The 12077-nt window shown below is 50.6% G+C and overlaps 1 long non-coding RNA gene across 1 annotated transcript; it reads right to left on the bottom strand.

The window, feature by feature from the left end:
- Positions 1 to 1718: 1718 nt before the first annotated feature.
- On the bottom strand, positions 1719 to 6454 carry LOC129678673 (uncharacterized). The gene is made up of 3 exons (XR_008720434.1): positions 6435 to 6454; positions 4665 to 4827; positions 1719 to 1846 (listed from the first exon to the last, which is right to left on the bottom strand). It is a non-coding gene; the product is annotated as an uncharacterized LOC129678673 (long non-coding RNA).
- Positions 6455 to 12077: the final 5623 nt, after the last annotated feature.

Here is a 12077-nt window from a genome sequence, read left to right on the forward strand (position 1 = left end):
AGCTCAGAGTAAAGAAAAGCTGCTCTGCCAGTCCTGACTGTGCTTCCAACACCCCAGGCGGGGCCTACCACCGCCTCTGACTCCAACTCCAACGGTCCAATGCCCTCTTCTGGCCTCTGTGGGTGCCTGTATTTGTGGGCATATTCTAACATTCAGACTCACATATAAACATCATTTTTTTAATAAAAAAAAAATAATAAAGGATGAACTGGGTGTGGTGTTCCAGGCATGCAACTCCATCTCGCAGAACGCTGGTGCCTGGGGTACACAAGGAGCCCCTGCCCCCCAAGGAGCCCTGTCCAACTTCCTTTGCCCCTCAACAAAAGAAAAAGAAATTATACAAATAAAATGTGCTTGGCAGTGATATAAATATAAGTGGCACACACCTGTGAACCTAGTGCTCAGGGAGGCAGAGGCAGGAGGATCTCTGTGAGTTCCAGGCCAGCCTGGTCTACAGAGTGAGTCCAGGACACCCAAGGCCACACAGAGAAACCCTGTCTCAAAAAAAAAAAAATTTTTTTTAAATGAAAAGGAGAATCTTACCTTACTCAAAAAGGATGAGACCAGGGCTGGCGAGGCGGCTCAGTGGCTGCGAGCACCGGCTCACAGAGGCCTCAGCGTTTGGGCCCCAGCACCCACGTGGTCCTCACAGAGGACTTAGCTCCAGTCCCAGGCTGGCCTCATCAGGCACTGGCCCAGACGTGGCCATGTACATACTTTCAGGCAAACACTCATACACATAAAAAAGTAAATCTTTTTAAGAGAGTCCAGTCTTGAGGCGAGAATGAGACACAGTGAAGAGTCAGAAAGTAACCTTTCAAATCTTGTCCTGGCATGGGGTCGGCTCAGGCCGGAGGCTTCTTGCCTAGCTACACTTTGCCCCGGGCTCCATCACAAACTCCAGACCTCTTTATTGGAATGTCTCAGTCCTGTTCCTGATCACCAAAAGATGGTTCTTTTCCTCTCTTTTTGGCCGTTCATAATCCAGTTTGCTCTCTTTTTCTAAGAGCCCTGCCTTTCTTTGTCATGGGCATCTCTGTAGTCCTGAAATGTACAAACCCACACCTTTCTCCTGACAAGAGAGAAGTCACACACATACAGTTTTGGCTTTGCTAGTGCCATCTATCAGGACAGAGAGAGGACGTTTCGCTGCTGCCTCTCTTGTGTGTCCCTCAGTGAGCGCAGCCTTTTCTAGAAGTAGGCTGCGACCTACTTCTTCATCCATTCTTTAAAGATGTAAAGAAAGGGAAAAGACTCCTAACCTAATTTTTAAAATAGCTCCTGTTTCTAACGGAGTGAGAGTTTGTGGAAAGGAGTTCTCAATAAAAATGGAAAGAAAGGAGCAATCAAATGTAAACAAACTAATAAGGAGACTTTAGTCAGATCAAGGGCAATAGTAAAGAACATTTAAAGGAAACTGTTCATCAAACTGATATATTGGAGTGCATGCATGTGTGCGTGTGTGTGTGTGTGTGTGTGTGTGTGTGTGTGTCTATGTAATACACCTGGTGGGTTTGCTTTTTGTTTTTTAGACAGTGTCTTTCACTGGCCTGGAATTTACCAAGGGGTCTATGCAGATGGCTGGCCACGGGGCCACAGGGATCTGCCCATCTTTACCTCCCCGGTGACTCTGTCAAGGTGTCCTGTTGGTGGAAACTATGAAAAGCCACTACTGCATGCGGCATCAACAGCCGTTCCAGGGAAAGCTCCAACTCTCTCCAACTCGCTGCTGGGCGGGAAGAAAATCCTATCCTTCCCTCTGGGCTTCTGTGGAATTTCTTTTTCTTGCTCTTTTTCTCCACCTTTGGTGCAGCTGGTCTTGTCTCTGCCCTCACTGCAGCGCCTGCTGTAAACAAAACACATAATTTTTAATTTGCCAGTAGCCTATAAACATGCAATTAAAATGAAACTGAAAATGTTCAAAAGACACGTACTACTCAGCCCAACCTGTCTGGCTTCTCCACAGATGGAATTGCTTCCTGCCTGTTTGTCTGAGGGGTGTGTGCGAGTGCAAGGAGCAGCAGCAGGCTCGCCTCGCTTTCTAAAGAAGAGAGCGTCATCCGTGCAGACCGCCCTGAGCCTGGGCCTCACACGCCAACACGTGTGCGGCTCGTTCCTGAGGGTGGTATTGGGAAGTAGGAGGGCACGAATAATACGGCTTTTGTCTTCTTTTCCTTTGGGTTTGGATGAGAAGCAGCATTGTGCTTTAATGTGCTTTGTCACCAAACATTCTCGGAGCATTTTGGTCTAATAACTCAATAGGCTACAAGTTTTAGGTGAATGAACTACAGAGTTAGCTCAGGCTGGCCTCCAGCTTGCTGTGTGACAGCAGCTGACCTTGAGGTCAGTCCTCTGTTTACACCCCCCAGTGCTGGGGTGTCAGGTGTGTGCCACCACACCCAGGGCCTCCTCTGGCCAAGCAAACAAACAAGCCACATTCCAGCCCCAGCTTTCCGTGTCATTTCACCGGCTTCCCAGGGTGGCAGAGTACTTTGTTTCAATGAGCGGAGCTGAGAACAGCTAAAATCCCCTACGCAGAATGGCCGCCCAGGCAGCAGTGCCTGCAAAAGCAGCGTGCTGGACTCAGTCACCACAGAGTCTGAAAGGGAAGTTCCAGGTCAGGGGTCAAGCCCTTGAAGGGGAAAGTTCTCCAAACCCATCTGTGCTCACAGCAGCCTCACCTTCCTAGCAATATACACAAGAATTTGTCTCAAACTGGGGAGGGGACATTAGTCACAGCCTTTTTACCACAGCCTTCCTCACTTCCCAGGACACCCAAAAGAGAACTGAAGGGACTCTAGCCAGCCCAGGCAAGGCAAACCTGGCTCTGACAGGCCCCACCCTTCTCCCCTCTGCCTGGCTAAAAACAGATCACATTCCTAGAGCTGGCCCCCAAGGTCTGGTCCCTTATTTGACTACTTCCTCCTGAGGCTGACCACCAAGGTCCAGCTGTCAAAGTACTGAAGTCCAGCAATCAAAGGCCCCTTTGGCTCACCTAACTGACTTGCTCAGTTGAAATCAAACACCTCATCCTAACTCGGGTTTCCCGTTTTACCTTTATTTGCCTATGTGTGGCCACTGTCTCCTCTCTGTTCAGAGGCACCCCTCTGTCCCCCACCCCCTGGGACAAACACTCCTTCCCCCTCCTTGTTTATTTCCCTTCTCCCTCCTGTCCTGCCTCCTACCTTTATCTCTTATTCCCTGTCCTTTGTCTCTCTGAGCCAAGAAATCTCCTTTGCTGAGAACTTGGTCTTGGGGTGTCCCGAGTCTTTATGGTCTGCATAAGAACCAAGGGCCAGGCATTGTGGTGTGGACAAGAACTTCCTGTGGACACAGGGAGAAGCTGTAAAAGGCAGCAGGCCGGAGGAAAGGCTCAGGGGGTATAGAGAACACCCTAAAGCCGGAGGACCCGGCCCCCAGAACCTTCCATGGAAAAGGCATCTCTCCCAGGCTCCAGGAAGGAAGGGGCGGCCTCAGCATGTAACAAAAGTTCACGGAGGGAAAAAGGGCCCCCTCCATCACTGAAAAACAGAAGTAAACAGCTGGGGGCGGGGGACCTCTCTCCAGCCAAAGGACAGAGAGAGAAGTTTGGAGTCCCCTTAGCCCTTAACACAATTGTCACTGACACTGCCCCAGCACCCAGCAGAACACACCGGAACATGGTTCACAGTCCAGCCTTGCCTGCTCTCCGGCCAGCCTCAGCCAGCTCTCAGCGCCGCCCCTCCCTGCAGGCTGCTGGGCTAGGCCATGTTGGCGTCCCTTGTACTAGCCTGAGTCACTGCCTCAAGGGGACACACCTCTAGAGGAGCCGGGGACGCTTCCCTGGCTGTTGTGCCCGCTGAGCCTCCCACCCGGCTCCCTCCGCTCATTTTCAGTGTCCCTCAGAGGAGCGGGTGGACATCTCCAGCCAGCTTAAGGCCTAACCCTGCACAAGGGTCTTCTCCAGGGGACAGCTAACCACTTCCGGTAGCCACTTCCGGGTGCTTCCTGTCCAGTCCCAGCGCTCACTCGTCAGTTGGTGACTAGTCGTTGCCTGGGGCTGCAGACCTGGCCGCTGCGCGTGTGCGCCCGGGCCCTTGTCACCCCTATTGGCACCAGGCTGTGCGCCCTGCCCACGCAGGCACTTCGGGAGCAGAGGGACGGGTAGGGTCCCTCCAGCCACGGCGGCCTGGGAGCTTGCTTCTTAGTGCCTTCCCACACGCGTGCCCGCTGTGCCCACGTCAACGTCCGCAGATCTCAGAACACTTGAAAGCTTTTGTGTGTCCTCTGGAACACTCTGCCTGTGTGTGTTGTGGGGGGCAATTCTGAAGATAAAAGGGGCTCGAACCTTCTACCAGTGAGAACACTCGCCTGTCTGATTCCCCAGCTTTGGCTTTGCCAATGCTCAGACGTGGTTCTCAGAACTCTCTAGTGAGTTTGAGTTGGTGTGTGTGTGTGTGTGCGCGTGCGCGCGTGTGTACTCGCGCTTAGTGACAGGGGCTCTCCCCAGCTCCCCTCAAGCGCTTCTGTAGCTCAGAGTGGGTGTGAACTGCAGGCTCTCCTGCCTCCCCCTGCTGTCCTGGATTACATGTGTGCAGGAGATGGCTGGGCCAGGCCAGCTCCCCAGCCACACCCAGCCCCTCCCTGTTCACTCTCCTGCTTGCTGCAGGCCTCCTGGGACTCACCTCTACCTCAGTCTTCCGTGTCTGTGAGCGTACAAGGGTCAGGCCCTCAGGAGGGTACCTGGTAGATGTCTGCCCCGCGGGGAGAGGCTCTCCCGGAAGGTCTGTTAGGATCCATCTTCCTGCAGGGGAAAAGGCCTTGCAGCCAGAGGTCCTGAAGAAAGCTCTAAGAGACGAAATGTGAAAGGAAGAAAATAAAAGGAATGTTCCCCCTTCTGTGCCAGCGTGCTTGCAGATGTGCAGGGCTGTGTGCCTGTGGTCGGTTATGAAATCACTCGCTCGGCTGAGCCAGCATGTCGCCTTTTACGGATGCTACAGCCCAGACACACTGGGAGTGATTTCCATCATGTCCTCTGTAGAGTTCCCAGCAAAGCCAGAGATAACATAAGACATTCAAACCAATGCTGTGCTGGGGTGTACTTTTATACACACTTATGATCAAAGCCACCCAGGAGATAAAGCTAATCGCCCATGGCCAGTGTGCCCAACCATCCCTGGTTTTATGACAGGTTGGCACTGAATTAGTGTGTTACGCATGAGGAAATGAGTCATGAAAAGAACGTGCTACAGGCTGTAATGCTGCTGTCTGGCAGAGCTAGAAGACTCCTCCACGCCCTCCTCATGGCAGGATTTCTGACACAGCTTCACACTCAAGTCTTCCTAACACGCCATGCGGCACATGAGAAGGACCACTGGCGATGGGGAGACTGCTGACGCAGTGTGCGGTTTAGGTCAATGCAAATAGGAAATCAGATTTTTAAAGACAATTACAGGGAAGCTGAGTGCACCCCTTTAATCCCAGCACTCTGAGGCAGAGGCTGGTGGATGTCTGTGAGTTCAAGGCCAGCCTGGTCTACTGAGTGCATTTCAGGACAGCCAGGGATAAAAAAAAAAAAAAGGAAAGAAAAAGAAGAGAAAAATGTAACTGGGCATTTATTCAGGATGATCAGAACCAGATTAATTTTTTAAAATTTGAGGTGTCTACCTCCCAGGCTCTGTCCCCGAGAAGTCTTATAACCATCTAACCTGTGGCTGTAAGAGGACAAGCCAGGCTGATGGGTGCCGGAGTCACACACGCAGCTTGGATGAGGATGAAGGTCTGCGGACAGGCGCGGCCCAGCAGCCTGGCAGTGCTGAGACAGAGGCTGCCATAGGTGCCTGCAGCCTGAGGTATGACGGCAGAGTCAGGAGAGCGGTGATCCGAGCAGGAGAGCAGTAATGACTGGCAGTCTTGGGACCAGTTAAAGAGACAGCCACTTGCACTAAAAAAAGTGAGTTCAGAAGCCAAGAAGCACTTGAACTCAGAACTAAGAGAAGGAAGGCTGCTCAGTCACTAGCCCTAAAACCAAGTTTCTGAAAACCCAGTAGTGTTGTAGCAGGCTTGGTGAAAACTCTCCTGACACAGCTAAGGACAGGGCTGGACCCAAAGGAGAGATGAGAAGTTATTACAGTCGTTATTTTAGTGTGTGTGTAACTATCTCAGCATACACGTGAAGCCGAGAGACTGACATTGCACGCCTTCTTCTGTTACTTCCTCCTCCTCCTCCCCCTCCTCCTCCTCCTCCTCTTCTTCTTCTTCTTCATGTTTCTCAGACAGGGTTTCTCTGCGTAGCCTTGGCTCTCCTGGACTCGCCTTGTAGACCAGGCTGGCTCAAGTTCACAGAGATCTGCTGTCTCTACCTCCCAAGTGCCAGGACTAAAGGCATGCACCACCAAGCTCAGCACCCTACCACCACCACAGGTCTCTGGTCTCTGGTTGAACCCGAAGCTCACCAATTGGCTAGACTGGCCAGCCACCACCATTGCCCCCACCTCTCCAGGGTTAGGATGACAGGTGCGAGCTGAAGCTGCTGTGACTCCAACTGAGGTCCTCCTCAGCACACGGAGCCATCTCCCCTGCCCAGAGTTACCTTCTGAGCTTATAGGGGGAACATTTTCTCCACTGAGAGCCAGGAGGGATGAGTACAGACGCAAAACATTGCCAGTCATCCCTAGAAAAGAAAACAGCAAGTTTTAGGAAGTGAAGACAAGAGATGTTTCCCTCTTGAAACTAGAAGCTGTAATGACAGGGTCACCAAATTCCTAAATAATAATCAAGGAAATTCCATCTCCTGTTTTTGAGTGAAGGATTCTAAAGAGAAAGCTTCTGGGGTGAGTCCTTGGTGTTCATTTATCTTATGCTTTTATTGGTGTCTGGGTAAAGATAGAAAATGCATGGCTATCAGATTAAAGAATGAAAACTCTGAGATTTCAAAACTTTATAAAATCCCAAAGATTGCCGAGGAATTTGAAATTTAAAATGCAATACTCTTTACATTATCGTAGAAAGAAGCAGATGTTTAAGTCTTAAAACATGCGTGAGATCTGTACCATGAAGACTGCAAAGCTGAAGAATGACGTCAGGAAGAACTAAACCTGGACAGACAGTCATGTTCATGGATAGGAAGACTTAGTAGATGTCAGTTCTTTCCAACTGATCTTTAGAGTCAATGTGATCTAAACTTAAATTCTGACCAATTGTTTGGGGTTAATGATAGGTTGGTTCTGAAGCTGATTTGGGTGAGCAGTAGATAGACCCACAGCAGCCAGAACAACCCCGAGGGAGAGCAACGAGGGAGCACTGGCTCTGCTGGACTCAAGGCCTTCTGAAAAACCACAGGATCCAAGGCAACGAAGAACCATGAGGAAAACAGATCAGTGAAGCAGAGTGCTCAGGTACATAAACACAACAGCGGACAGTTGACAAAAGGAGGAAGTAGTGGCACAGATCTTGGGGGCCAAAGCAGGAAATATTGCAAGAGAAAGTTCTCCCGACACTACAGAATGAGTGGGAGACCAGCCTGGGCAACTTAGCAAGACCCGTTTTAAAAATCTTAAAAGCATAAAAGGGATGCAGAGATGCCTAAGTGAGCCATCTATCATCTCTGAGGCACTTGAACCCTTGCTCTCGAACTGGCACTGTTTGGGGAGGTTTATATGACCTTGATGGAGGAAGTGTGTCACTTTGAGGTTCCAAAAACCACGGTGCCAACCAAGTTCACTCTTTCTGCTTCCTGCTTTGGGCTTCAGATACGAGTTCTCCAGGGAGTGCTGTGGAAGAATGGGGGAAGGGCTGAGGAAGCTAGAGAGGTCAAGGACACCACAAGAAGATCTACAGTCAACTAACCTGGGCCCATGGGGGCTCACAGAGACTGAACCAGCAACCAAAGAGCAAGCCTGGGCCTGATCTAGACCCTACACATGTGTAGCAGATGTGCAGCTTGCTCTTCATGTGGGTCCCCTAACCGTGGGAGCAGGGCTGTCTCGGACTCTGGGGCCTACCTTTGGACCCCTGAGCTCCTTGTCTGGCCTCCTTGTGAGAGGAAGCGCTTAGTCCTGCTGGGACTTGAGGTGCCAGGGTGGGTTGGTACCCATGGGGTTGCCTCCCTTCTCTGAGGAGAAGGGGAGCGGTGTGAGGGTAGGACTGGGTAGAGGGGAGGGAGGGGCTGTAGTCAGGCTGTACAGGGCATAAATAAATGAGGAAGAAGATGTGAGCCTTGGCCTGTGGCCCCAGCAGCAGCAGCTTGCTGCACAGCGCTCCCGCATGTGATGGTGACGGGCCTTGGGCCTGGTCGCCTTGGTCACTCTTCTTTACCACAGCAATAGAGAGGGAACTGGTACAGGCTGGCTCCTCTACACGACGCTCTGGCAGTTTATTTTTATTTTTAAGCACATGTCTGGGCGCTTGTTTCTGACCGGCCCTGCTGGATATTGACCCTAAAGATTCAAACTCTGTTCACATAAGCTCCACACAGATAGTTTTATCAACTTTGTCCATAATGTGAAAACCTTAAAACAACCACGTTTGGGAAATGAGGTGATGAATGAACTTTGGCACATCTCTGAGGTGGATTGTTACTCTGTGCTAAAAATTAATAGGCTATCAAACATGGAAAAGCGTGGAGTGATGTGAACACTATTAAGTAAATTAAGTGACTTTCAGGCTGTGCACACTAGGAACACAACTGGATGACGAGCTGAGAGTGCCCGGCCAGCCTGGGCTACAGAGTCAGCGAGGCCCTTTTGCAAAAAAACAACTTGAAAAAAGCTGCTTAAGAAATATAGCAAATGTACAAAGAAACTGAAGTCATGAGAGAGCTAAGTTAAAAGACATAACTAAAAGCAATAACACAGACACAGCACGGCCTGGAAGAACGAGAAGAGGCTTTGCTAGATAACAGGCTCAGATCTCACGCCACTCTGGAGAGGCAGCGACAGAGAGGTAGGGACGTGGCTGGGAGAACAAGTTTATAAGTTCACTTGGCAAGAGAGCTGCCTCCTCACAGGAAGTGCAGGGATGAGGTCTCGGGAGTGTTCAGACACGTCACGTCCCCTACGGCAGTGTAGACTGCTGGACGGTGGGCACTAGTTTCTCAAGCACTACTTTATTCGGGGTTCCGTAAAGCTTTTCCAATAACCTTCGTCAGGAAATCCAGACGTCCAGGGAACCAGAAAACCACAAGCCCGCAAGCCTGCAAGCCAGCAAGCAGGCCTCCTCAGACTCCTTCAAGACCGCGCTGTTTTCCTCTGGGTGGTCATATTTATAGCCCTCAAGGTCCTCAGACTTCAACTAATCCCACCTGGCAAAGACCACACTCTGCCTAGACAATTAGCAGGTTTGGACGAACAAAAGCATGTTTACATATCATAAACCAAAATGTCCACAACACTCTTCAGAGGGGAAGAACGCACAGACAGGAGTTGGAAAAATCAGTTTTCATTGTCTCATCATCCCTCCCTTCCCTCCTTTTCTTCCCTTTCTTTCTTGACCTTCCTTCCTTCCTTCCTTCCTTCCTTCCTTCCTTCCTTCCTTCCTTCCTTCCTTCCTTCCTTCCTTCCTTCCTCCCTTTTTTATTTTTTGGCTTTCTGACACAGTGTTTCTCTGTGTAGTCCTGGCTGTCCTGGAACTCATTCTGTGGACCAGGCTGGCCTTGAACTCAGAGCTCCTCCTGCCAATGCACCCTGTGCTGGGATTAAAGGTGTGTGCACCGCATCCATCTTTTCTGTAGCATTTTCAAGGAAGCTGGAAGAAGTTTGGTTGCACTGTAACAGAAACGCCCTCGCTCTCCCAGCCCTCTCCATCTCCCCACTCCCAGTCTCTGTCTCTCTTCCTCTCTCCTTGAGAAATTGTTGATGCACATTTTCTAGGATTTAATTTGAGCCTATGAAGTTCACACCTGACAGGTTTCCAGCTTGAACACGGAGTGTGAGACACGAGGACTGGAGAACACAGCCTGCTCCTGTCTCCCTCGCTCCCCTAACCCTGAGACAGAGCTGGCACTGGGAAAGGCAGGAGAGAATGAGAGCAACCAAGCACCTGGAGGTGTTTGTCAGCAAGGCAAAAGCCGAAAGAAAGGAAACAAGGGCACCATGCTGCTTGATGAGAGGGCGGAGCTGCTGGCACACTCCCTGTGGTCTAATTGCAGCTTTCCCCTCTGACCTCAGAGCCAGAGCAGTGAAGCGGAAGTTAGGGCGAGGAGGAGTGATGATAAGCAGGAGGGAAGACGTGGCATTTAGTAGATTACAGCCAGTTTCATTACTCATCGGTTTCTTTAGAGGCAGCCGCAAAGACCAGGTGAGAACGGCAAGCGTCCCCCAGAGACCTGTCAGCTCCAATCTCATCAAGGCTCAAGGTGAGCACAAAATTCTCATCTGCTGGACCAGGCTGGCACCACAGGCTCCCGAGAGAAGAGCGTGGAGGAGCACAGCTTCCTGTCATGAGGCGCTAAGTGGGCAGGAGCCAATGACTCCAGGACAAGGAGGAGAAGGAAATCCCAGGTCACTTCCACCAGGCTCCCTGGTGGGAGATCAAGGCAAACAGGAAGATGTATGGAGGAAGACCACATATGTGTGAAATGGCCTCTGGGCCTGCATTTGTCAGCATGTTAGTTAGTCTTGAATCAAAATCAAAAGCAGGTTTGGCCACAGCAGGAATCATGGAAGCATGTAAAGTTCTTTGTGGATATTAAAGGTTGTTTTTGTTGTTGTTGAGTTTTTTTGTTTTGTTTTGTTTTTTCCTTTTCCTTTCTGATGCTGGTGGATCGAACCCAGTACCTTGTAAATGCTAGGCTTGGTGGTTTCAATAAAAATTGCCCCTTAGGCTCGTAGGGAGTGGCTCCCTTAGGAGGTGTGGCCTGTTGGAGGAAATGTGTCACCGGGGTGGGCCCTGAGGTTCAGATGCTCCAGCCAGGCCCAGTGTCTTGCTCTTTCTTCTGCCTGCCGATCCGGATGTAGAACCTCAGCCCTTTCCAGCACCACGTCTGCCTGCGTGCCGCCGTGCTTCCCACCATGAGGATAATGGACTAGCCCTCTGAACTGTAAGCCAGCCCAGTTAAATCTTTCCTTGTAATGTGAAGCATTTTCTCTGATAAGAATGTTAAAAGCCAGTTCTTCCAGAAAACCCAGGACCTATGGCTGCTGTATTCCCAGTTTCCTGCCCTTGGTACTAAGGGCGCTTTGGTCCAGGCAGCTGTCTGTGACCCTGGCATCAGGCATGTTCCCCTTGGTCCCTTCTCCACTCCATTTCCCCCAGGTGGAGTCACTACCTCTTCCCCCTCCTCTCTTCTCTCTTCTGTCCTTACTATTGATCTTCTTCATCTTCTCCCCTTGGACTTTGTCTGTCCCCATAACAATTGCCTTAAAGCATCTGACTCCCCAGCTGAAAGTCAAGTGAACTGTCTTCCAGCGTAACAGCACTGGCTGGTGTCCTTGAAGCCACAGAACCAGCTCAATAGCCATCTTACAAACCAGCTTCTCTGTCCTTGGATTCACCTCCTACTTTCAATCACACATTTGCTGCACTCTCATCCAGTGTCTCCGTGTGGACCTGTCTCTGGCACCTTAAGGCGAAAGTGTCCACAAATGTTGTCTCCAGATTGTGTTCTGTCCTCGGTTTGTGGAGCCCGGGCGTTATAAAGCTCTGGGACATCATTTTTTTCCCTTCCCACATGGTTGCTTGCTTCTCAATTTAGGTCATTCTCTGTGGTGAGCGTGATTCCACCTCTGGGTTCCCTGGCCACCCTTCAGGTTCTCCTGTCCACTGGTCAGGTTCCCTTCACACAACCTGTGACTTCCGTGGTCACAAAGGATGTAAAGCCCTCAGCAATTGCTCCAGAACCATGCCTGTATGCCTCCCACCATGGTGCGGGTGGACGTCCTTCTGAAGCTATAAGCCAGCCTCTAATTAAACATTCTTTCCTGTAAGACTTGCTCGAGTCATAGCGTCTCTTCACAGCAGTAGACGTGGTATAACAGAAGTGACGTGACAGCACTCCTCTTGCTGTTAGACACACACGCATCTTTCCAAATACATAATGATTCCATCTCTCTTGCACAGTCTGACAAAATGCAGTCTTTGCTGGTTAGGAGGAATCTGCC

The sequence above is a fragment of the Psammomys obesus genome, unplaced genomic scaffold (assembly GCF_907164565.1).
Source record: "Psammomys obesus unplaced genomic scaffold, mPsaObe1.curated_primary_1811, whole genome shotgun sequence".
NCBI lineage: Eukaryota > Metazoa > Chordata > Mammalia > Rodentia > Muridae > Psammomys > Psammomys obesus.